General features: G+C 50.5%; 1 protein-coding gene across 3 annotated transcripts in view; it reads right to left on the reverse strand.

The window, feature by feature from the left end:
• The window catches only part of DSCAML1 (DS cell adhesion molecule like 1), a 369,345-nt gene that overhangs the window by 305,291 nt on the left and 37,140 nt on the right, over positions 1 to 26,914 (reverse strand). The gene's annotated exons all lie outside the window — the stretch shown is intronic.

The raw sequence follows: 26,914 nt of genomic DNA on the forward strand, positions 1-26,914 counted from the left end.
CTCAGGGACCAACTGCATGCATATATGTGCACATCTTGTCTTTTGGGGGACCATCTGGATAAGTCATCTTCCTCTGGGCCTCGAGTCTCAGGGACCAATTGCATGCATGTAAGCATGCATCTTGTCTTTTGGGGGAGCATCTGGATAAGTCATCCTCCTCTGGGCCTCGAATCTCAGGGACCAATTGCATGCATGTAAGCATGCATCTTGTCTTTTGGGGGACTGTCCGGGGAAGTCACCTCTTTGGTCACTCCTCTTTTCTCACCTCTCCAAGTTACTGCCCAGTGACCTCACTGCTGGGACACTCCCAAAGGCATGGCCTTTCACCCTGATTTACCTGGCCCTAGGGAGATCTTTCTCTAGGAAGCAAGAGCACTTATGGGGTGGGGGAACCCAGTGACAGAAAAGGTGGGGAGAGATGGGCCCAATAGAGCCATCTTCAGTCTCTGGAAAACCTTGTTGGGAGACTAGAAAATCCCTGCTGGCCCCTTGGGTCCCCACATTCTCAACTTCCCCAACACCGGCTTCCCCATTCCTAGAAAGCACCAACTCTCAGTAGACTTGGGCCACCTCGGGCTCTCCCCCAGCTCTGCTGGGTCAGTGCCTGCTCTTATTTTAAACCTTGAATTGTCACCTCCTCTGAAAACCCTTCTCAGAGCCCCATCCCTGCACCCCCATTCTCTCCCGATCTCTTCCGTAGCTTTTGTGATTGCTTGGTGATTGCTTGGCATCTGTTTCCTGTTCTCTTTTGTAAGCTCCAGAGGGGGCAGGGACTATGCCTGTTTTGTTCCCCAACCATATCTGCAGGGCCTGGTGCATAGCTGGTGCTTCATAAGTATTTGCAGAGTACATGATGAGTGGGAGGAAAGATGAGACAGGTGAGAAAGTTGGTTTAGGAGGACTGAGGCTGGGGCTGGGATTCAGAGGATAAGGACAGACATGCATCACAGCAAAAGAGTGGGCCCAGGGAAAGCCAGGGGCGGAGCTGCTGCTGTTTGCCTCTGGCTGCTGGTTGGGCCTGTGGGTGGCTGAAGTCATCTTTCCTGCAAGAAAGCTTGGGACTTGGGGAGGGGGGCGTTTAATGGGGATTCAGGTCAGGCTGCGGAGAGTCCCTCACAGCCCTTGCTTACTCCACACAGCCAGCCTTCCCTCGGGGGACCAGACCACATCTTTGGCCTTGCAGGGTGGAAAGGGCAGATGGACTGTCTTACCCCATAGCATCCCCCTTCCCAAAAGCTCACAGCTGGCCCCAAGTCCCCACTGGAAGGTCAGATGGGCTTTCATTAGGTGGAAGAAGGAAAGAACACAGGAAGAATTTGAAGCCCAGGAACGCCAAAGAGTGTGTCTACGGCCACAGAGAATCCTGGCAGCAGAGCCATGGGGCTGGTTTACAAGGGACTTTCATGTTCATGATCTTATTCCAAATCTCACAGGGCATGTATTACTATCCTCATTTTACAGATGAGAAAACTAAAGCGTGGAGAAGATGCAGCATTGGCTCAAGGTCACAGGTTAAAAAGAACAGGTCCAAGACACCTGCCCCTGAAGAGAGTAGAGGCGGGGCGGGGCAGGGGTGGGCGGGGCTGTCTACAAGAGGAGGACAATAATGCCTTTCAAAAGCACATGAAAAAATAAAGCAAGAAGAAGGCTGGCCCTCCATAGAAAGAGAGGGAAACCCAAAATATCTTTTTCTTTCCCAGAATGGCAGCCTGTGTGAGCCTGCGAGGACCTCACATCTGTCTGCTCATACAAAATGAAAGAGGTTTTGAAAAACAAGAGAGGCCATAATAAAGCATAGACTATGCTGGGCCCGGAGCTGCGTCCAGCGGGTCCTGTCACTGTCATGACCAGGAGACAGCAGCCTAGCTGTTCCTGCACCCTGGCTTCCCCCAAGCCCCAGGGCCCCTGGAAAGGGGCAGACCAACAGATACATTTGCATCAGGGCTGAGGGAGGAGCCAGGAGACCCAGCACCCAGCTAAGGGGCAACCATGCAGAGCCACAGTTCCTAGTGCACACTCCTATAGTGATCTCAGCACTACTTCTCAGAACCCAACCCCTATCTATAGGGCTCCCCAGAGAGCTCCCAGAAATCACAGACTGGCAGTGTCTCTTATTGGGGCTGTATTCGTTATCTACTGCTGCAAAACAAATCACCCCAAGACTCAGCAGCTTAAAGTGATGTTATAACCCCACAGTTTCTGAGGGTCTGGAATCCTGAAGTGGCTGAGTTAGGTGACTCTGGTTTAGGGTCTCTCATGAGACTGTGCAGCTATAAGCCAGGCTGCAGTCACCACGAGGCTTGGCTGGGGCTGGAGAATTTGCGTCCAGCTTACTCAGATGTCTGCGTCGGGCCTTGATCTCTTCTGGCCGTTGGCTGGAGGATTCAGTTCCTCACCATGTGGGCATCTCAATATGGCTGTTTGCAACCTGATGGCAGCTTCCCCAAAAGCCAGCCACCCAAGGGTGAGAGCCCAAGATGGAAGCCATAGTCCTTCACAACCAAATCTCAGAAATGACATCATCACCTCCATCACATGCTAGTGGTCACACAAACCAACCCTGGTGCAAAATGAGAGAGAACTACAAGAGGTGTGGACCCAAGAGGGAGGATGGTTAGGGTCATGCTGAAGGCTGGCTGCCATGGGGGTACAATTTGGGTGGGAAAATTCTTCTCTGTGTTTGGCATCCTTGGTCCTGCCCTCTGAATGCCAGTAGCTCCCACCAGTCATTCTACAGCTAACAGCTCCTCCCTCATCCCTTTTCCCCGACACACACACATTTCCAAAAGCTTCTTAGGGTTGCTTCTTATCACAGAACCATTGGCCCCATCTCCTCATTTTATTGACAAGCAAATGGTTTTGGCAATAACACGGAAGACATCGTTCACACAGTGGAACAGAACAACTGTGAATTGTAGGTCCTTCCGTGTGGGATTCACAGCCCATTTCTCACTAGCTGTTGCAATGTGGGCAAGTTCTTTCTCATCCTTCGGCTCCCAGTTTCTGCTCTGTGAAGTGGGGGTAATGAGACCTAGATTGCAGAGGCATTACAAGGGGTAAACGAGACCACCTTGTCAAGCACCGGCACACAGCAAGAGCTCAACAAGCTGCTATACACAGTGTGGGTATCAGGCTCCAGGTGAGAGATGTGCTGTTCCTTTGAGGTCCACTATTTAAGAAGGCAACGCTGTCCAGCTAAAAGAACACGGTCCTATGAATCGGGAAGCTTGAACTCCATTCAAGCTGCTTTAAACCTTCCTGGGTTTCAGCTCCCCTAGTTATAAGTTAGAAAAGATAATTTTCACTTCTTTCATCCTTTCCAGTTATTCTATGATGAAAAAGGAAGAACAGCTGTAAAAGCCTTTTCAGGATTTAAAGTCTGAGTGTTGTGAACAAGGGCCAGGTTCCGCATCTGGTCCATCTGATGTTCCCAGTGGACTTCAGGCAGGCAGTCGCTCGATCAGCAAGCATACAGTGCATGGGGGAATGCCAGGTGCCGCCTGCTCCCAGGGAGCACACCTCAGAGCTCAGCGACCAGTGCACCCAAAGGGGATCGTGGCATAATGCTGTCCAAGACCGGGACAGCAGGACAGCGGGGCAGGCTGGGGGCCTACAGAGCACCAACATGCTGCCCCAGGTGGCCATGTTCCTGAATATGGAACACACCGTACCGCTGATGTATATGTTTAAGGTGGTGTTTATGATTGCTAAAATGATGGTACATCATCCATCCATAGTCTAGCTCAGAATCAATGACATCCTATAATCCAGCAACTGTAAAGGGTTCACTTGCTGGGCCTTGGGAAGCCTTCACTGAGGAGATACATTCACGGAGGGGTTTATGAAGAGTTGCAGGCTTCCATGTCAAGAAGGGCAGTCCCAGCAATGGGAGCAACCAGAGGGAAGCCAGAGAAGCATGAGATGGCATGGCAGGCTCTGGGGACTGGGAGCAGTCCAGTGTGGTTGTGACAGCGAGTGTAGATACTTATTACACACACAGTGAGGAGTCATGAAAGGTTTAAAGTCAGGCAGTGATATGATCAGATCTCTATTTTAGATAGAGGTGGAAAGAAATTGGAGGCACTGAAATCAGTTAGGAAGCAATTGCAGGTTGCATGGGTGAAAGATGATGACTGCCTGAAACGGGCAGAATGTAGGTTACTCAATAGATGCTTACTGCTGAATGATTGTGTGTGTGTGTACATCTATATACAGATACATATTCTGCATTGTTCTAGAATGGGACAGTTTCAAATGGCACCAATTCATTTCTTCTCCACCCACATACTCTGAACTCTTTTCTCACCTTCTGCCAGCACTCCAGCGATTCCAAGCTTCTTAGTACTTTTCTTGCTAGAATCCACCCAGTTTTCCACACAAAATGAAACCTATTTTGCATTCTAGGTCATTCCCTCCCTAAGAAGAATTTTGTGGGTCTAGCAGTAATTAGCTCTGTGTTTCTCAAGTCTTCCCCTAGATGCTGACATCAGCCAGACCCCTCTGGCTGACTTCAGCATTACTCATACAACGTCAATGTCAACCATGCTTCCTCCTCACCAGCTATCATGTGTCTGTGCACACAGGTAATGCACATTTGTTCCCATGCAGACTGCTTGTGTGTCCATATGAAATGTACCTACAAGTGTAATCATAAAAACATGGATGACTGGACTCATGCCCATTCCACTGGGTCTCCAGGCTCAAAGCTTTGGCTTGCCCAGGCATTTCTTCCTTGGTCTGAAAGGATTTCCATGATGCCCAGGGAAGAGGTTTAGCATGAGCCTCTCCGAGAGTAACTTTCATGACCGTCTGCTGGCAGCCCCACCCCTGTGTGGTCTGGAGCCACAATGCAGGTTTGCACCGGTATAACTGTATCTCTATTTTGGAAGTGCTGACTTTGACAGTCTACTGGATGCAGCTCCAAGTCTCTCTGCAGCAGTCCCTTTCCCTGCATCTGGGTACTTTTCATGGTAAGAGATGAAGAGATGTATTGTCACATCCTAAAAGGAGAAGACTAGAACAGTCCACCAGAAGACAGAGGGAAAACACCTCTACCCCAGAGAAGAAATTACCAGCTTCAAACAACACATGTAGTTTGTAGGGTTTGAACAACACTTGTAGGGCTTGAACACATATTGTCTAATCTGATCCTCCAAACAATACCTCAGGGTAATAAAAGCAAAGGTTTCCATTGCCAATTGATAAAGAAAGAAAACTAAGCCTCAGAGAGGTGAGATGATATGCCTATATTAATGTCACTAATAAGAGGCAGGGAAGGGACTTGACTCCTGGTCTCCTGACTCCCACTGCACAGGCTACCACGAAAGATTTCCTAGGATGGTGGTTCTTGAAGGAGGGCCTGGCCCAGTAGCATCACCTGAGAGACTGTTAGAAATGCAGATTCTTGGACTCCATCTCAAACCTACTCAATCAGAAACTCTGGGGTTGGGGCCCTGCAATTTGTGCTTCACTAAGCCCCACAGCCGATACTGTTGTGCACACAAGTTCGAGAACACTGACCTGGGACATGGGAATGGATAATGAGATAAAACAGATAAAAGGACTTTAATCCCACAAAGCCTACATATCAACAGAGAATGCCTGGGAGCAGCTGGTGGCTACTTACTTCAACTGTAGACAGCGTGAGCCACACAGTGCCCTCAAACCGAAGTCAAGCTATTTACCCACTAGAACCCCACAGTGGATACTGGACTCTGTGCATGGTTATTCAGGGTGTGCACTGTACAACTCAAAGGCAACAGTGCCCCTGAAGATGGGCTGCATGGCCATTAGTGGTGGCTGGGAAAGTCCTGGGCAAACCAGGATGAGTTGATCACCCCAACACCCAAGGTCTCACATGGTAGCTGCAATGGGCAAATCTGAGATTGATCAGAAACAGGAGGAGGAGGCATTGTCATATATTTACTGCCATTTGGTTCTAATTCTAGAGCCCCTGGTCTCACCACAGACTCAGCTGCAGCCCCTTTGACATAAAATATCTCCACCTCTGCTCAGATCCATCTGCTCAGACACTTGGGCACATGACCAACATTTTTTAGCATTCAGGGGCTGTGATGTGTGCAAGTCCAGAAGAGGAACCAATGGGTAGAGATTCCCAAAAGGGATGTTTCCAACAACCAGATGTAGACAAGAGAATGGGCACCTTCAAGAGAGAGGGGCTCCTTGGTTACAGGGAAGAGCCAGGCAGGGGCTGGACAACTACCCACAGGAAGGGAGGACCAGGGCCCTTACACATATTATTTTACCTAATCATGAAAATGGTTCTGTGGGAAAAAAAAGTACTCTATTAAGCCCATTTTACTGATGAGAAAACAGGCTTAGAGAGGATGCAGCACTTGCCACAGGTTATGCAGCTGGTAATTTGGACCTTGGTCTGACTCTGACTTCAAAGTTCATACTCTTTCCCCATTAGTGTTCTATCTACATCTAACATTAAGGTGACCAATGATCCCAGTATGCCCAGGACTGAGGTGGAGAGGAGGCTCTTAGGAGATGGGACTTTCAGTGTTAAAACCTGAGTCCCGGGAGAACCAGGGCAAGCTGGTCACCCTGTCTCACACTGAAAGTCTTCATCTTTAGGGCTTACAAGACTCCATTTCCAGTCCCTTCCTATTCTCCAACCCTGGCCCCCGTCAGCAGACCTCATTACTGATGCTGTCAACCCCCTGGCAAGCACCCCACTGCCCAGGTATCATGCAAAAGCTCACTCCTGCCACACCCTTGACTCCAGCCACCTAGCAAATGTTGAGAAGGGACAAGCCTGGTCTTAGCAAGGGGCAAGCCCCAGCCATGGCCGTCCTAACTCCAAGGTTACATATTTATTGTTCAAGAAATGAGGACTGCCAATAACTATGGCCACAGATTTGTTGCTGCACACTCGCATCTCCAGAAGGAGTACAGCTGGGCTCGACCAGAAGCAGGGGTTGGCTAAGCCAGACCAAGACAGAGTGTGCACCTGAAACAAGTGCACGAGAACAGCAGCTCCCAGCCAGTCAGGCCATCAGATCCAAATGCAGATGTCAGGCAAGCTGGAGGGGAGGGATTCCTTGTTTGAGAAGAAAAGGTGAACTGGACATTACCTGGCAACTACCAATGTGGGGTACATTTTCTTTGTTTTCTTATTTATAAATATCCCTAGCAATCCTGGAGGTAGGTGCTTTTGGCAGAGATGGTCTCCACCAGAGATTTGTGCCTCTCCTTCCATAGTGTGGAGTTGTTGCTGTAAAGCAGCTGCCCAGCCAGGGACTCTGCTTTCCCAGAACTCCTTACATCTAGGTGGGGCACCTACTGATTCCTGGCCAGTGGGATGTGGGTGGAAGCGACAAATGCCATGCCTGGGTCTGGTCTACAAAACCTCCCACTTCATTCTCCACATTCGCTCTCTTCTGCCATCTCTCTCTGAATGGTGATGATAAGTGCAATCTTGAGAGCCAGAGGTTAAAGACAATGAATTCTTAGTTAGCCTGGATCCCTGGATGACTGCATGGAGCAGATGCCCACTGCCTATTGGATTCTACATGACCAAGAAATATAATTTATTGTGTTAAGCCATTGAGATTTAGGGTTTTTCTGTTACAACAGCTTGCATCACCTAAGTGGGAATGCAGTGTTATTCCCATTGACAAATGAGGAAACTAAGGCTCAAAGATGTGTGGGAACTTCCCTTAAGAACACATAGTAATTAGGGAAGGTGGAACCTCCAATGCTCCTGTTCTTTCCCCTTTTCCAGGCTGCTCCACACAACACAGTGCTCTTTGCGTTAGAGCATGTCCAGCTTCCCTCCCCATGAAGCTGCAGGCCTCTGGACTCTGGTTCTGGGCCTCTGCCTCTGCATCCCTCAGCATCACTAGGAGGCCTTAAGTGACTCTTGCATCCTGAGGGATGCTGCATGGAGCCCACAAGCTCCATACCACAGGCAAAGTCCAGGTTGGCTTAGTATCATGGTGGGAATGCAGGACAAGAGGGGAAAGGAAAATTGGACCCTGGTGGCCAGCAGGTTTTGTGCCTACTGGGTAGTCATGACCCCTGAGAAAGGTTACCCTGGGCAAATGCTCTCAGGGAGGAAACAGAATGAGACATCTCCTCTCCTCAGCTCCAACACCTGACCTTGGGTCTTTGGACGATGGCTGGCCCATTGCTAGATGACAGATGGCACATCATCTCATAGGGACTCACCTATAGAAACTGGGTCTAGGAAAGTCTCAGGGATGCATGGAGGAGGAATTGTGAAACCCAATCCTGAGTTCAGGCCCTCACTTCACAGACTGAGACACTGAGGAGGCCCATAGTGGTGAAATGACTTAACCCAAGACTGTAGACGGTGCTACCTTAGAGAGGAAGCCTGAGGTCAAACCCAGAGCTCCTAACTCCCAATCTAGTGATGACAGGACAAACATGGTGCAATTTACAGACAGAGCTAAATCCCTAGGTTGAGCCAGAGGCCCATTTTGGGACGCTGGTGGTACGGGGTCTGTCCTGGGGCCCCACCCCATGGCTGGCTGTGGGACCCTCCTATTCACTAATGCAGGAATCTCAAATGCTCTGAAAAATAATAGGATCAAGTCCATCTGGTAACACTCTGAGCTTGGAGGAGGTGGAGGTGACTGGGCGGCGAGGAGCATGCCCAGGGCAGAGACAAAGCAGGGCAGTTCCATACAGGGAGCCAAGCTGGGGACTTGGAGAGCCGGGTCAGCATCCAGGGTCCTTGGACTGTGCACACACTGAGTTCCAGGTAATTGGTTTATCAACAAACACACACAGCATTTGGACCAGTTTACTCTCCTCAGATCCTATTCTGTCTTCAGAGAGTCAACATACTTGAATCAGAGAAAAATATTTGGAGGAGAAGGCTGCTGAGGGTTTGGGGAGGGTGTGGTCTTGTCTCTGAGAATGGGCTATGGAGAATCCAGCCTTGACATACCCAGAGACCTATGTCAGGAAATGGCTGACCCAGGAAACATGAGGTCGCTGGGTTACTTGTGATGTTGTGGCCTCAGGTGGCCTCTCCCTGTCTCCCATGTGTCCCTTCTGGGAGTATAGCTATGGAGATGCTCACTCCACTTCATCCATCCATCCATCCATCCATCCACCCATCCGTCCATCCATCAATCCATTCAGCAGGTATGGAGAATCTGCTTTGAGCCAACCTCTGTGCTAGGAGAGAGAATACGGAGAAAATAAGACATGCTTTCTTGCCCTCGAGGCACTTCTAGTCCATAGGGGAGACAGAGAAGTCAATAAGCAGTGACAGCGTGGTCTTACATAGCACAGACGAGGAGCACAAGCCAGGGAGAAAGTGGTGAGAGAGAGGAGTGGAGGCCCAGGGAGGAGGAGGAGCAGGGTGCCCTGCAGAAACCAGGTTCCTGGATTGGGGCCAGTCCCCAGAGGGTTACAGTATCCATGTGGCTGCACACACATGAGCAGTAGTAGTCACATATCCCAGTTGTGACCAACATAAACTCCAAGATTCCTGACATCCCTCAGTTCTGGACCTCACTGTCCTGCCCATGCCTGTGTGCACAGGCCCTCTGTCCCCCCAAGCTCCACAGGGAGCCATCTGCCCACCAGTTCCCCGACATACAGGATGCTGAGCAGCGTCTGACACCTTGGGGCCACCTCAGCTCCCGCTGTCTGGCGTAACCACCCTCTTGGCTCCAGGCCCAGTTCCCCAGGGCAGCAGGTCCTCCCCAAGCCCAGATCCTTCTGAAGACTCTCTCACTCAGTCTCTCAGGCCACTGCCACCCCTGCTTCAAACCCTCTCTCATTTAATTTAGAGCCTGCTGGGAGCCAGACAAACACCTTGTGTTTATCCCTAACAATTAATCCTTAGCGATTAACAGACAGAATTCAATACCCACAAACACACCCGCAGCCTGCCTGTGACCTGCAGGCATCACATTCCCGCCGCCATGGGGAGAAGGTGGTGCTCTCCACCCCACACCGAGGAAAACTCGTCTATAAACTCTGCCTCCTTTGTCTCCAGGAACATGTTCACTCGTTGGCCTCAGCTGAAAAGTGACTTCCTTGATCTGGACAACACGTCTAAATACTACTACTCAGCTCCGGATTATTGCAGAGCTGGATGGGGTGATGCGGGAACAGCACTGTGCCCACAGTGCCTGGCACTGAGTAATAAATCATAATCGATATTGATTGTTTGCCATGTGCTAGGTACTGCTCAAAGCATTTCACATGGGTTATCTCATTTAAATCTCACAACAACCCTGCAAGGTAAGTACTGTTATTATCCTTATTTTTGAGATGACGCTCAGAGAGGTTAAGTAACTTGCTTAAGGTCACACATCAAGTGGCTGAGCCAGGATGCAAACCTGGGCAGTGTGGCCTGCGTCCAGCTCTTGACCACCTCAGTGTACTCCCTAAAGCGGGGCCTCTAAAACCTTAGTGCCTCCACAACACTTGTTAAATGCAGATTCCAGTCCTTCAGGGCAGGGTGGGGCCTGAGACCCTGCATTGCTAACAAGCCCCAGTTGATGCTAGGTGAGGCCTCATGGATACGCATCAGTCTCTCTCCCTTTCACTTCTTACAGTGAGTGAGACCTTTACAAGAAGCCTGGATTCCTGGAGCTTCCCCATCGGAAGGGACTTTAGCAGTCCCTAGCTTCCTCCTCTGCGTCCTGCCAGGTCTGTGGCTGGGGGGTGTTCCCTCTACTCTCCAACTAGCCCCAGCCACTGGCCACCCCAGTAGCCAGAGCCCCGGGGGGCAAAGTCCACACCAACCTTGCCTTTGGCCTGGGTCTGTGCAGCCTATTCTGGCCTGAGCCAGAGGGCAGGAAGGGGACTCTCCATCCAGCATGCCTGGCTTTGATTCTAGACCTGGAGACCCACAGGAGACCGCAGGGGGCACAGAAGGTTCCCAAAACTACAGGCAAAGGGGAAGGAAGTCACAAAAAGAAGCATGTCAGCTCTGAGATGTACAGGGGCCCCAACCTTCCCCTGCATGCCAGGGCCTGTCTAACCCCAGTGGGGAGGGCGGGCCAACCCAGAGGACGTGCTGCCCAGAGGGTAGGTGGCCAGGACAAGGGGCTACCTGACAGCCGCAGTGATTACCAAGACAACCAGCACAACCTCCTGAGCAAACCGCACAGATGCAACATTGAGTGGGGGAAGCCAGGCATAAGAGAACGCTTCCATTTTGTATGAAGTTCAAAGCCAGGCAACACTAATCCATGGTGACAGGCCTCAGGAGGGTGGTCATCTGGGTCGGGGGGATAACAGCTGGGAGGGGCACGTGGGAGGCTCACGGAGGGCTGGTGAGGCTACCTGGGGTGGGGGGTGGCCACGTGAGCATGTTCATTTCATAAACATTCACTTAAGGTCAGTGTACTTTCCTGTATGTGTGTTAAACTTCATTAAAAAGTCAATTAAGAAAAAACAACACCTGACTGCAAAACAAAAACAAAACCAGGGCAGGCTACCGAGGGAGCTGAAGCTGTTCCACCCCAAGGGAGCTTTTCTCCCCTTGAGGCCAAGACAGGGTGGGGCGGGGGACAGGGATGGGCAGCACATAACCCTCTGGCCCTCTGCCCTTCCCATGCAGGTGGTCAGCACTGGGGTCTTCCCGGCCCTCCTAGTCTCACTGACCTACAGCATGCCCTGTTCACTGGGGCTGGGGGCTATGGGATGTCAGCACCCAGACAGACTCATGTCACTCCATGTGAGACAGGTGTCCTGGCATGTCCATCCTCCTCCGGAATGGCTCCCTCCCTTCACAGGCCAGTTCTTGAACAGCTTATCTGCCTGCCTCGTTATGCTACGTCAGCTCAGCATGGAGCATCTGAGCTACTCTGCCTGGGTTCAAATCCCAGCTGCATCACTTCCTGGTAGGTGACTGTAAGCAAGTTCCTTGACATCTCCGTGCCTCAATGTCTTTGTCTGTAACATGGAGATAATAACACCATCTTCCTCATAGGAGTAGTGTGAGTATTAAGTGAATTAATTAACTTAGGTAAGGTGCTTAGAACAGTTCCTGGCACAGGCCAGGCGCGGTGGCTCACGCCTGTAATCCCAGCACTTTGGGAGGTGGAGGCAGGTGGATCACGAGGTCAGGAGATCGAGAACACCCTGGATAACAAAGTGAAACCCTGTCTCTACTAAAAAAAAAAAATACCAAAAGTTAGCCGGGTGTGGTGGCGGGAGCCTGTAGTCCCAGTTACCCGGGAGGCTGAGGCAGGAGAATGGCGTGAACCCGGGAGGTGGAGCTTACAGTGAGCCCAGATCATGCAGCTGCACTCCAGCCTGGGCATCAGAGCGAGACTCTGTCTCAAAAAAAAAAAAAAAACCGTGCCTGGCACATAGCGCTATATAAGTGAATTTTTATTATTATAATCCAGCATTTTGCAAATGTGTTAGGTGCCTTGGATATGGGCATTTGGAAGCAGACCAGGGTTAGGAGATTGGGACCTGAGACCTGATGGTAGAGCTGTCCCCAGCTGGTGGTATGGTTGAGGGGCAGTGCCTTGGCACGCTGCTCTGTGGCTTCCTCTCTGCCTCTCGTCTTCTCTTGGACCCAGGAGGCCAAGAGAAGTCCAGTGGTACCTAGGGAAGTGCTTGAAGCCCTCAGGAGAGGGGCCAGTCTCCTCAGATCCAAGCCTCCCTCCGCGCTGCCATTGGGGGCATCTTTCTGGTGTACACACCTGCCAACGTGGCCTCCTCCTCAGACCCCTAGCAGCTGCTGACACTCCCAGCTTCCAGTGTGCTATTGGCAACCTGGGACGACAACCTTTCCTGCCATGCCCTGACCCAGGGACCCTAGGGTGCTCCCCAAACACACAGGGCTCTGTTACTCCTCCAGGCCTTTGCAACACACTGTTCCCATGGCTTAGAATGGCTCTCCAATCCCACTCTTCACCTGAGAAACTCCTGCTCAGGCTTCAGGACTCGGCTGAAATCTCAGGTCTTCCATGGAACCTCCCTGGGAAGTCTGGGCTCCCTTAGAGCTTTGGACATGCCTCCAACACAGCACAAAATAACACTGGGTTAGAAAGTATGGGTCAGCGAGATTTGTCCTGCCTCTGGACAGCGGCTCCCCGAGAGCCCTCCATAAGTGGTAGATGAATGAATAATGAATGAATCCAGTCTACCAAGAGCTTGCCATCTAACTGCCACCCCTGAGCCCAGCAGCCAGACTCCTTGCCACCCTCTGGCCTTCACCGCCCTCTCCCTCCCTTGCCCTTCCTGAGTCTTCACCACCCCAGCCTTTATTGCTTCTACTGATGCTTCCTCTTGCGGCCTCTGCCTGCTGACCTTGACCTTTCCCCTAACCGGTGTTCTCTCCATAACAAATCAAGCACAGCAGATTTTTAAAAATTTTCTTTTCTTTTTAGCAGCCCCAAACCCTAAGCCTTGGGAGTGGGTTTCTTCAAATTCAAGGTACTATATTGATGTAATCCCGGGCTGGGGTTGCTGAAGGTCCCGATGCACAGCATCCTTGTTATTTCCATGGCCTGGGTGACCAGTGACCAGTCAGTCAATGAGCTCTCACTGTCCTTTCCCCATCCCTCCTCAATCACGCACTACCAGCACAATACTGAACACAAGGTAGGGAGTTACACATGACTCCTTGAAAATGCCTCCTATTTACAAATAAATGCAAGAATGCGTAAAGACAGCAAGTCCTCCTGAGTGACACAAAGGAGAGAGGGTCTGGCACACCATGGCAGCCAGAAGAACGAGCTGGCTTCAGGAGGAAGGGGCTACCTGAGTCAGGGACCTTGCAGCTTCTCAACCTCAGAGAGACCGCCTGTGTCCTCTGATCTCCGGTCCCTCAGGTAACAGGAGAAGGACAATACCCGACCTCACAATCGTGCTGCATGTGGGATGCAGTGCTGTGTGGGGCAGAGTTTTATAAACTGCAGGAGCCTTGCCCTGAGGGTCCAGGGGAACCTAAATGCTGGGGTCAGACTGAAATGCAAGGTGCTCAGAGGCAGGTTAAGCTAGGATGACTTTACCAGGAAAGGAGCCTTCTAATCTTTAGTAAGGAGAAGAGTCTTGGAGATCATCTGGGTTCTCCCCAACACAATAGGTTTCCCTTCCACAAGTCCCATAAAATGCCAAGAAGGGGGGCCGGGCGCGGTGGCTCACGCCTGTAATCCCAGCACTTTGGGAGGCCGAGGCGGGCGGATCACGAGGTCAGGAGATCGAGACCATCCTGGCTAACACGGTGAAACCCCGTCTCTACTAAAAAAATACAAAAAATTAGCCGGGCGTGGTAGCGGGCGCCTGTAGTCCCAGCTACTCGGGAGGCTGAGGCAGGAGAATGGCGTGAACCCGGGAGGCGGAGCTTGCAGTGAGCCGAGATCGCGCCACTGCACTCCAGCCTGGGCGACAGAGCGAGACTCCGTCTCAAAAAAAAAAAAAAAAAATGCCAAGAAGGGCACAGGCTTTCTTGGAAACACAGACCTGCTCTGCTATTTACAAGCTGTGTGGCCTTGGGCTAATTACTTAACCTCTCTGAGCTTATTGCCTCCTACACAATATGGCGACAATGATACCAAAATTGTAGACTATTGTGAGAAAGTGAAGACAGAGCAAGAACACCTGGTACTTAGCAGGCACTCAACAAATGGTAACTAAATATTCTCTCTCCCTGCCCTGGACACACTCCGTAATGGTGAGCTCACTATCTCATGAGGGAATCCAAGCTGCTGCTGACCATTAGAAAAGTCACACTGACCCTGAGCCAGTTGTACTCCCCGTCATTTTTACCCACTGGTCCTTGTCTTGCCTTTTGGAGTCTTATACAATAAGCCTGCTCCCTCTCCCTTCTGATGGCACTTTAGACATTGGGAGAAGGCAGGAGTCATGTCTCCCCACATCTTCCCACCTTCAGCCACACAGCCCAGTTCCCTCAGCTTTTGTGTCAGCCCTGGCTCTCCTGGGTGGTGTACTGTGAATGCACCATCATGAGGGCCCATCACACATGGACCACAAGTTCCAGCAGGTGTGGAATGCGGGGGCTCAGTCCTCTTTCGCCTGCAATCCACTTTGGAGATGAGGATTGAGGAGGGGAGGGCTGGGACTCCAGGCTGGTAGTGTTGCATGTTGCCCAGCCCAGCTAATGTGTGCAGGAGCCCGGGTACTGCACGCCCTACTGACCCCTGCTCAGGGAGACCTGACCATCTAGGGAGGCCGAGAAAGACCTGTGTTATCTACCCTTCCTCTGCCCACGTCCATCAGGAGTGGCTGACTCCCAGGGAGGGAGCAGGAGAGGCAGGGCTGCTATGAGCAGCAAGATGGAGGGTCCCACTGCCCAGGCCCAGTTGTTGGTCTGAGCTGGCTGAGCAGCTCTCCAGTGCAGAGCTTGGCGAGTAAGGCTCTAGTTGGCTCTGCAGCCCCATGGCCCACAGCTCACCCTTGACACATGTGCCTTGCCTGGCTTTGTGGGCTTCCAGGGAGAGGTTCTGAGGTCTTCCTTGACCTTCTCTTGTGCAGGTAGAACATCTTCATTCCCAGAGAGGATGCAGAGGACGAAAGGATGAGGCCCAGAACTACCAGCTCCTCCTCCAGCCCCCTCTCTGCCCTGGTTCCCTGGTCTCAACCAGGCCAGACGGGGCTTGAGCCGGGACGAGGGTTTGGAAACATGCTGGAAACCAGATGCTGTGGCGAAGCTGTGCCTTCCCAGGTAAATAAATTACACACCATACACAAACAATCTGCTGCCTGCCTCTCCCCATTCAGAGAGCGGCATGTACAGAGAATGAGCCTTCCTCCCAGAAGCAGCTTTCTTTCCTCATGGTGGGGTGAAGGCCAACGCTATTGACACAGAAGGCAGGGCCAGGGCTAGGGTGAGAGGCCACGAACTGCCCTGTGCCTCTAACACTCCCTGTCTGTTAGCACAGAGATCTCAGGTAAATGATTGCAAAAACAGCGTTATAAGCCCTCTGCTGAGAAGGCAGCAGACAACAGCACCAGGCGACCAGCAGACCTGAGCCTTCGGAACCAGCCCGTCTGCTGGGAAGGAGGCAGTGGGTGATCTGGATTCTTGGCAAGATGCTGAGGCCCAGAGCACAGATGAACCCAGCCTGGCAGGCGAGGGCAGTGGAGGTTTCCTAATGGGCCAGAACCAGCACAGTCGGGCTGAGCTGAATCGCAGGCAGTGCAGGTTGGCAGAAGCTCTGCCTGGGCATCCACGCATGAGATCCAAAGCACAGGAGGGCAGGGCCTCCCCTTACAGCGGGGAGAGCTGGGAACGGGACCTGCGTTAGAACAGACAACCTCCAGCCTGCGCAGACTTGAGCTCTGGTTCTTAATAATAGCGGAAGCCCAATCTGCCAGTGGAGACTGTAAGCAGGGAACATGGAAATGTAAGGGTGACAAGCCTTGGTCTGAGCACTATTCGACATATTAGGATTTGATCTGGGTGATGAAAGGCACTGAGAAGGGTACCCTAGAAATTGGATGATCCACGTTCTTGTTCTCGATTTGTCCTATAGGGCTGTGTAGCCTTTCTGGGTTGCAGTTCTCACTCGGGAAATGTTGGGTAAAGGGGCATCTGGCTGGAAGAGAGGGAACAAGGGATGTCTCAGCCTCCAGCAAGGAGTTAAGGGCAGCACTGAGGGCCTTGTGCTCAGGGACTCCGTCCCCAGCCTGCGCGCTGCACACCCTGGCACTGCCCCTACTCCTGACCGAGCGGGGATATGCAGCTAAAGATATCTGTGTCTTTGTCGGACCCAGGTTAGGGAGGCTGTTGCCCCTTTAGCAGAATGGGAGGAATAAGGAGCACACCCCAGGGACAGTCAGTTGTGAAGGTGATCACATTTGGAAGAACTTGCAAAGGCTTGAGACCAAAGGACCTGGAGAACCCATCAGCTCCTCAAAGGCTGTACCTGCAGGCACATGTGTTGGGCAGAGAAGGATAAACAACACCCAATGAACGTGGATGAAATGTCTCCCGGGCGTGTCTACTCCCTGACAAGCACACGGGCTGCTGCGCTCATGCCAGCCTTCCCTGGGTGCCCAAGGCGGGGACATAAGAAACAGAGTGTAGGCCTCTGTGCTTATCCTAATCCCAAAGTGAAGGTTCTAGTGGAACAACCCCTGGCTTGGGAGTCAGAAGACTGGTTCAGATCAGAAGGTGCCACCACTAACTGCTGTGTGACCTTGAGCAAATAAGCAGAGCCACATAGTTTAAGAAAATATCTGAATTAATCACTCAGGTTGGACAGAGACTATACACCAGGACCATCCAGCCCCAGCCCCAGCCCCTGCCCTCCAGGGGCTTATGCTCTACAAACGGCAGTAGGTTTCCATGGGCAGGATGGCAAAGGGAGGGAGTCTTGCCACCCTGCCCCAGCTGTGAAGTCTGAGCTGTCTCCATCTTGCCCCCAGGTCACAGTCTTCCCAGGCTCCTTACCCAGGCCTCGTGCTTTTGGGGGTGGCTTTCTGAGGTTTCCATTGGGGGGCAGCCAGAGGCAGAGGGCAGGGGCTGCGACTGCCTATGCATGCGTGTTTGTGTGTGTTTGTGTGTGCGCAGGCGTGTTGTTGGCACGGACGTGACTCTGCATTATCCAGGCCCGTAATGAGTCCTCATTGCAATGGGTTTGATGGGATAATTATATTCTGGAAAAACTGCAGGAAACTGCGTTCCACTTCTTAAAGGGCAGGATCATCAAACATTTGTGCTACATTATTTGCAGTCACACCTTCTGCTGCATCTGCTCCCTTAAAAAAAAATCTCCAACTCCAATCTGATCTGAATATATAAATCTGAATTATCACAGCAAAGGCGATACGCTCACACCTTTTTTCTTTTTTTTTTTTTTATCTGTTGCCATGGTGATTAGATAAAATTCACGCCAAGTCTCCAGGGAAGGATGGAATTATTTCAGACAGTTTCTCACCCCTTTCAAGCTACTTCTCTCGGTAACATGCCTGGGCACCATCTCGGGGCTTGGGCAGGAAGACAGGCAAGAGAAGAAGGCACCAGCTCTTTGGGAAGCCTTGGGCGAGCAGAGGAAAGCGCTCATCTTTTAGTGATGCTCTTAGTGCCAAGTATGCCTGAAGCTGCCGAGCCAGCAACATGTCCTGAAAACCCACAGCCTCCTCAGTAACCCAGAAAGCCACCTGGGGGAAAAAATGGAGGCTCAGGGGGTGAAAGGCAAGGTGCCCTTGGTCAAGGTCAAGGTAACAGGAGTTGCAGATATTGACCCAGGGCCTTGGCTTTACCCTCTCCCAAGTGGAGTTGAGCAGGGAAAGAGGTTTTCCTTGAAAAGTGAGAGACTCAGCTCCCCACACCAGGTCTATGTCTGGATCCACTTTTCATCAGGGCTTCCCTAGGCCGAGATTCTCATAGGCACTAATTACCAATGGATGTAGTTTGTTAAAAGGATTTTCATAAAGGGAATTATTGACCTAATTGTTATTTAACACCACCAATTCACAAACCTCAGCTGTGTGTGTGTGTGTGTGTGTGTGTGTGTGTGTGTGTCACTTCAATGTTTCAGAGTATATTGCAGAAGGCAGGGTCTCTCTCCCTAGAACAAGCCTTCTCATTTCTGTCAAAAGTCCCAATTCCCGGGTATGGGAGATAGGAGCCCTGATTCCAGGAGGCCTCTTGCACAGAAGCCTCAGGGAACTGAACTCAATGCCTGTGAAAGCTGAAAGTGGCTCATTATTAAAGCCGTAGCTGAACAAGGAGGGGAGAGCTTTGTCAGCCAAAGCCTAGGGGTGGAACGACAATTTGTGTTTATTTACTCCGGTGACTCATGTTAGGGTCTCATTAATAATCCCACCAATAGAGAGGGAAGGGTTGGGGAACACACAATTTTAAGTGTATCTCACAGCACATCATTTTACTCAAAGGTGAGTTAAGAGAGAGCCCTGGAGGTCAGGAGAGGATGCTAGATCCCCTAAGAAGCTTAATCCAGAACTCCTCCAGGCCAGTGCACTTTGCAGAAAGGGGCACTAGCAGGTCACTGGATAAAGAAGACATCTTTGAGGCAGCCTGAGAATGTCTTCTTTGGTGGTTGGTTGGAACTTGGGCCTATTCAGCAGGGTGCTCCGGGGAAACAATGGGTCTGGAGTCAGGATGCTGAGGTTTGCTAAAGGATCTGTGGGATTCTGCTGAGAACTGTTTCTTCTCTGGACTTCAGTTTCCTAGTCTGAAAATGAGGGAGAAGAAGCCTATTTCTGTCACCGTTGGGAAACCTTGCAAATTCTAGTGTCAGGGATGAGGCTGCAGCACGAGGGCCCTGTAGTGCGGCGAGGACACCCAGGACCACTGAGCAGGCTCTCCCAGGGCCCAGCACAGAGCCTGCGCACAGGGGTGCCCAGTGAGCCAGCAAAAACGAGTCTCTAGGTCTGCCCTGTCACTTTGCCCATGGCTGTCCCAGGGGAGCTGTGGCCCCAGGATGGTGGCAGGGGTGGGAGCACGGGAGTGGTGGGGACACAGCAAGTAACTGCACGGACTTGGAGGGCAGACATACCTGGCTGTGAGTCCTGCCTAAGCCGCTTATTAGCTCTTAACTTCAGGCAATGTAACCTCTCTAAGCCTCTGTTTCCTTGAAAGGTAAATGAAAATACATTTAAAATGCACCTCACAGGGTTGTTGTTGGGATTAAATGATCTACAGAGCACTTAGCACAGTGCATAAAGAAAGTGCATTGAGTAAAGCCTCAATAAATGATGATGGTGACAAAGGAGAGGAATATGGGCGGCATCATTTTAGTAAGAGGTGGTGTGAAAACAGCAGAGGCCTGGGGCTGAGTGGTCCTGCGTTCTTCTCCTCCCTTTGCCCTTTGTTGCTGCTATGTTTGGGGCATGTCACTTAATCTCAGAGCCTTATTCTTCACTTGTAAAATGAGAGTCTGCTCCATTGTCAACCTGTGCTATAAGTGTTGTTATTCTCAATTTTCAAATGAGAAAAGGAGAAGTTAAGCACCCAAAGTTTCATAAGGCCACGTATTAGTGTCTGAGCAGGGATAGCAACCTCAGGGTAATAATACCTCTGTGGCCTTCAAACACTGAGTATAACATGAGCTGATGTAGGCACACTTTTGTTGATTGTCAAGTGTGATGCATGGCTAAGTTGCCACGATTCAGTCATGGTAATGAGAGCCACCTTGAATTGGCAGCTGAGACCTGTGACTTAGAAGGGCTTGCCCCCAGTATCCAGACTGCAGGCCCTTAGACATGGCTGTCACTCACGCTGCATGTTGCCAGAACCTAGAAAGGAGGCCAGAGAGATTGTTCTAGAGGCCCTGGTTCTAGTTCTCATGCTGTTACTCTATGTGACTCTGGACTAGGTTGTCACTAAGGTCCTCTCCCAATTCTAAGCCTCTGTGATTCTAGGATTCATTCCTGGGGACAAGGTGAAGCAGGCATTGTTTGCAAAGGAGAGTCTTGGGCCTTACCTGAGGACAAGTAAGGGAGAAGGGAGCAAATAGGGCCACCAGGGATGTGGAGAGGCAGCAAGAAAAGATCCTGGGGTCCTTTCCCTTTAAGAGGAGCAGAGATTCCCGACTTTTGGATCAGGGTTGAGCAAGCCTGGAATGGGGAGGGGGGTAGAAAGCCCCCAGAGCCTAGAGATTCAAAGACACCCTGCCCCTGTGAGATGCAGAAACTCTTAATTGGAGCTGTGCGTGCATCCAGCACCAATCACTCCATGATGTGCCTTTCTGAGGCAGCACAGAAGGCAGCCCTTCATTAAATCCGACACCAGGGAATTAATTCAACTCACTGCTGTCACTCTGTCTCCCTCACCCTTTCCCTCAGCAGCCATTGCTCCTTGATCTTCCACACCTTTATGTCGAAAGTTCTCCTTGAGAGAGGAAGTTTCTCCTGACTGTCACCTGAGCTATGACTATATCGTGGGCCAGGACTCAGGGCTCAGCTCGGGAGGGTGCAGTGGGGAAGCACAGGGGTGACGGGGGAGCGGGGGGTGTGAGAATGGTCGCACTCTCATAGAGAGAAGGCGAGGGAAGGACCACAGGCCATGAGGGATCCTTCTCCACCACCAGCAGAAGAAGCAAGGATTTGAAAGCTAATGGTGACAGCTAACTGGCTCACCCCATTTTAGCTATTCTTGAAACAGCGACTTTATAATTAAAATCCCTTCAGGAGGGAGTCATATGGGGAAGGAGGAGGGGGAAACAGAGAAGGGGCTGGAGGGAAGTTGCTGGGACCTTCTTCAGCGCCGTGTTGCCTCTTTGGCCATAGAAAATCACAGCTTCCAAATGATCCCCTCACCTACTTACGGGTGCCTCCCTCCCTACCTGCCTACCTGCCTTCTGTGTGACCCACAGTTTTCTCCTAACTCCATCCATGTGCTGAGATCCCCAGCGTGGGAGGAGCCAGGGCAGAACTTGGAGCAGGTAAATCCCTCCCAATCCATGGGGAACTGGTTACCCCGGCCACAGACAACCTTCTCCTGTTGCCCTAATGCTATGAATCAGTATTATTTTTGTTCTGCTTGTGCTGAGAGGTGAAAACAGTTGGAAGAACTGCCCCCAAGGCCCCCAGCTCTGACGTCTGTAGTCTGAGGAAATTGTGCTACACCTTTCAATGATGTCTATTGGAAGTCAATGGGTAGCGCTTGGGTTTAATTCTTCCTTCTCTATGGATCCCCTAAAGACTTGTCCAGGACTTGCAAGAAAACAGAAACACTCAAAAGACCAGGGACAGGGAACCTGAATTATGTGAATGCTAATTTATGATGGGAAGACAGTTGTTTAAGGAACTTCCCCCAAGGAAGGCCATGGCTCTGTCAGGGAAATGTTAGAAGCTAATCCAGGCTCCTGGTTGAGGTGAGGCCAAAGAGATAAGTCTTGTGAAATAATTTTCTATCAGCATCCCCATTTTCTAGATGGAGTTCTGAGAGGTAAGTAACCTGCGCAAGGAGAGACCCAGCCAAGAATCCATCCCTGCCCCCTGTGTCCTCGGATTGTCATCCCTTTCCTACCCCAGAGCTTCCTTCCTTGGGAAGATTCCCACTTGCTCAGGAATTCTATGCAGACAACATCTCCTCTTGACTATAATCAAATTACAGAGTCAAGTCAGAAATGCAAAAAGGAACCATTTTAAAGGATTCTTGGCTTTGTTTTTTAACCTTCGTAAGAAAGTCTGACCTTTCCTTTTGATGGAGTCACAAAATCAGATGATCAGTTTTCCCCACCCACAGGAGATCTCTGAGTGTTGGGGCTGACACCATGGAAACAAAGGAGCACCTGGCTGTGGACTGAGGAAGGTGTGTCCCACCCTGTCACTGAGATGAGACATTGCACCTGTACCCCTCCCACCAAGACTACAGCCACCGGCTCCTCTGGAGTTCCTGCCATACCCACTACCATCAGCAGCAGAGGTCCTTTGTCCTGGGAGAAGGACGGTTCTGCTGTCGGGTAATACCAACAGAGGAAAAGAGGCGGAAGCTTACTGCCACAAGTTTTCTTATGATTAAATGTGAAACACACATCAACACACTCCCTGAAATTGTGTGAAAGATCTGAAAGACCCTCTGAATTCTCCCTAGTAGGAAGATTAATTTGGGAAGTGGAAAAAAGAAAAGTGGCTCAGGGCCCTTTTCTGTGGGGCACAGAGGCTGCCTGGCAGCCCCAGTTCAGAGCTGGGGACAGGGAGGAAGGTCACTCAACATGGCAGGTGCCCAGTGGACTCTTAGGGGCAGGGATGCCTTTCTGTGATCCACATTATCTGGCCTCCCAAAAAACCTTCAGGAAGGTCTGCATGATATGTGTGGGTCTTTGTGAGGGTGGGATTTTTGGGAAAACCAGGAAGAAGGCTGAGGAAACATTTGGTCAGCACCAGAGCAGAGATAGAGAAGCATCCGTGAAACTCAGAGCAAGGAAGCCGAATTCGGCAGAGTTGGGAGCCAGAGCCAGCGACCACAATGAGAATACAAATCCTCCTGCGAGCTTGCAGACATCTTGGGAAGGACATGGGACATTTCCAGGGCTTAACTAAGACTAGAGACAATTTTTGTAGCTCTTCAGAGGCAGAGGCTATCCTATTGCTATCTGGGTTGTAGAAAACTATTATTATTCTTATTTTAGACATGAGAAAGTTGAGAAATTTAGGTAAAGGGCCAAGGGCTACTAAAAGCCGGTGATCAGAAAGAGCCAACACCGAGAGGTAGCTGGTGAAAAACCCGGTTCCAGATGGTGCTGGTGGAAACAGCATGTTCAGACCAAGGAGGGGGTGATGGCCTCACTCTGCCCTCTGCTCACACCTTTTGTGGTGTGGGGCACTCACTTTGGGAAAGACTTTGACACAACAGGGCATGCTCAGAGGTGGCTCCCTGGATGAACTCAGATCCAATGAATCCTAGGTGGGATTGCTGTAGAATTGGGGTTGCTTTGACCTGGAGGATGGGACACCAGGGTGGGGTGTGGGAGATAGAAGAGGATGGGCACTGTCCTCAAGAACTGAAGGTGCAGAGAGACAGAAGGAAACATCTGTGGAAGCTCATGGTGGGGAGTTGGCCGGAGGAGGACCTACGGGTGGAATCTCACAAAAGCAGATTTTAGTCCCCCCATCTAAGAAGGAACTTCAGAGGACTCCCTGAAAAAGCAAAAAAGAAAAAGCAGCAGCTACTTTGCCAAGGTACCTACACTTAAATATGACTTTTTGGTGTTCAAAACTACTTCATATCTAATCTTCTTAACACATATTTGACAATTTAGAAAATGATGGAAAAGAAGCCAGAAATCATCTCTAATCTCACTATCTAGAAATAATCATGACAATCACTAATAGCCTTCAAGTATTTCTTTCAAGATATCCATCTAGGATCCCAACACAATAGAAATGATAAACACTCAAGGGGTGCTGGATATCCCAAACACCCTGCATTGACCAGGACACATTCTATGCATGCAACATAATACCACATGTACCCCACACATATGTAAAATATTATGTACCAATACAAAAGATATCCATCTACAAGAGGTATAGAGCATACGCATTTTTAACCAATTAGGAGCCTGTACACACACACACACACACACACACACACAATTATTTTTCCACCTAACATCATATTAGGATCTTTTTCTCTGTAAGTTAAAAATGCATTAAAAATATTTCCTTGTGGCCGGGCATGATGGCTCACACCTGTAATCCTCAAAATCACCTCAAGCATTTTGGGAGGCTGAGGCGGGCAGATCACCTGAGGTCAGGAGTTCAAGACCACCCTGACCAACATGGACAAACCCTGTCTCTACCAAAAATACAAAATTAGCCAGGTGTGGTGGTGAATGCCTGTAATCTCAGCTACTCAGGAGGCTGAGTCAGGAGAATCGCTTGAACCCAGGAGGTGGAGATTGCAGTGAGCCGAGATGGCGCCATTGCATCCAGCGGGGATAACAAGAGCGAAACTTCACCTCAAAAAACAAAAACAAACAAACAAACAAAAAACAGTCAGGCATGGTGGCTCACACCTGTAATTCCAGCACTTTGGGAGGCTGAGGCTGATCACAAGGTCAGGAGTTCAAGACCAGCCTGGCCAAGATGGTGAAACCCCGTCTCTACTCAAAATACAAAAATTAGCTGGGCATGGTGGCAGGTGCCTATAATCCCAGCTACTCGGGAGGCTGAGGCAAATAATTGCTTGAACGTGGGAGGCAGAGGCTGTGGTGAGCCAAGATCACGCCACTGCACTCCAGCCTGGGCGACAGAGTGAGACTCCATCTCAAAAAAAAAAAAAAAAAATTCTACCGTAAGTTATTTAATCATTCCCCTGTTTATTTGAATTTTCAGGGTTGTAAATAACATTGCAGTTGGCAGAACTGTTTTGTTTTGTTTTGTTTTTTGAGACGGCGTCTCGCTCTGTCACCCAGGCTGGAGTGCAGTGGCGCGATCTCGGCTCACTGCAAGCTCCGCCTCCCGGGTTCACGCCATTCTCCTGCCTCAGCCTCCCGAGTAGCTGGGACTACAGGCGCCTGCCACCACGTCCGGGTAATTTTTTTGTATTTTTAGTTGAGATGGGGTTTCACCGTGTTAGCCAGGATGGTCTCGATCTCCTGACCTCGTGATCCGCCCACCTCGGCCTCCCAAAGTGCTGGGATTACAGGTGTGAGCCACCGCGCCCGGCTGGCAGAACTCTTTATTGCCATCTTTGGTTATCTCTTAAGGGATAGAGCCTTACAGACACGGACATCTGAGACTTCAGATACATATTGCCAAATGCTTTCCAGAAAAGGTATGCTGGGGCCTACTTGCATGAGCAGCATGTGAGCGTCCCCAACTATGCGTTTGCTTGCCAAAATCACCTCAAGGGTTCCCTACAAACAGTACTCCTCCATTGAGGAGGAGACTTGATACATCGCTTTTCAGGAGATCGTCTGTTACATGCCTACCCATGATAAACAAGGTAGCAACTCCATCTTGCAAACACACACGCTGATATGCACATTAACTAATTCTGTCCTCTTTGTAAACTCTGGCGATACTTCTAGACCTTAGAGGACCCCAATACAAATCCACCCTGTTGAGAATGAGACAGACTCCCTCACCCTGTAGCAGGATGCTTCTCGAGACCCGGGTCCCCGGTCCCATCAAGGCTGTGAGTGGCATCTATAAGAAATACCCAGGGCATTAGGCTTCATGATTTCCAAGGCCCCCCGTAGCCCTGACAAACCAATTCTACCACCTGCATGTACCACCTGTGAACTTGGGTGTGTAAGAGGGAGGGGGAAATAGAGGAGGGGCAGGACAGGGGAGATCATTGTTTCAGGATACATTGGAACAAACCTAGGTGCTTTTAAGAGCTAAAGCAAGAAGGCAGCAGCTGTTGACCCTGCCCCACCCTCTGCCCAGGACACCCTCTGTTCTCCGACCCTGAGGGGGGCCTCGTCCCCAGGGCTGGAAGGCAAGCAGGGGATCACCTTTCTCTCTCAGGTTTCCCTGTTGGCTATGACCTCGACTCCCAACTTTCTCTTGTAATGTGAGCTGGAGCTGGGAGTAGGCTTCTCCACAAGGGCGATCATCCGGGCCTCTTGAGGCCACCCATCCCTGCCCCGCAGGCCCACTCTCTTGTCTACAGGCTGCAGATACTGACTGACTCCCTCTCTGGACGGGAGGACAGAGTGCTGCTGGGTCACTCCTGCACCCCCAGCTACAGGGAGCAGCGAAAAAAGAAGGCCTCGCAGCCCCATAAATACTCCCAGTATTCTTAATTTTCAGTGGCCTCATGCTGAGTCTCCAGGCCCTCATTAAACTGGGAAACAGATTACAACAGGATCCCGAGGCAGACACATTTCTTCCCCTCCTGTATTTATACCACTTTTAATTGTTATTTTACAACAGTTGAGAGCACCAAGCCCTGCTCAAGGTGGCCCTGGAAGAGGGGGCAGGAAATAAATACGGCACAGAGGGCATTGCTGAGCACCTGACCCCTCCCATCTCCATCAACAATAGCCCTCCAGAATCAGCCCCCAGACCTCGCTTTGACCAACAACCTCCTATCTCCGCACTCCCATTCCCCCAGCCCTAGATTATCACAGTGGGATGCGAAGTCCACCTCCACCATCCTAGAACTTTGCACATGGTGTTGAAATGGTTTGTTTTCTAATGATACATATCGTGCATACAGAAAAGCATAAAAATAATGGAAAGAGACCCATGTTTCTTTTGGCATATTTTCTTCAGATCGTTTTTAGAAGAAACATTTTAAGAACGAAGACATTCTGAAAACAGTTGTATTTCCCTCTACCAGCCCATCGCCTCCTCCTCAGAGGTAAGCGCTACCCTGAATATGGTGTTTATCATTTCCATGCATGTTTTTATACTTTTGCTACATATGTAAGCATCCAGAAACAATACAGAGGACTGTTCTGCATGTTTTCAAACTTTGTACAAATGGTACCATAATGTATGGCATCCTTCTACAATTTGCTTTTTTCTCTTCAATCGACGCATCCAC

This window comes from Pan paniscus, chromosome 9 (assembly GCF_029289425.2).
Source record: "Pan paniscus chromosome 9, NHGRI_mPanPan1-v2.0_pri, whole genome shotgun sequence".
Classification (NCBI taxonomy): domain Eukaryota; kingdom Metazoa; phylum Chordata; class Mammalia; order Primates; family Hominidae; genus Pan; species Pan paniscus.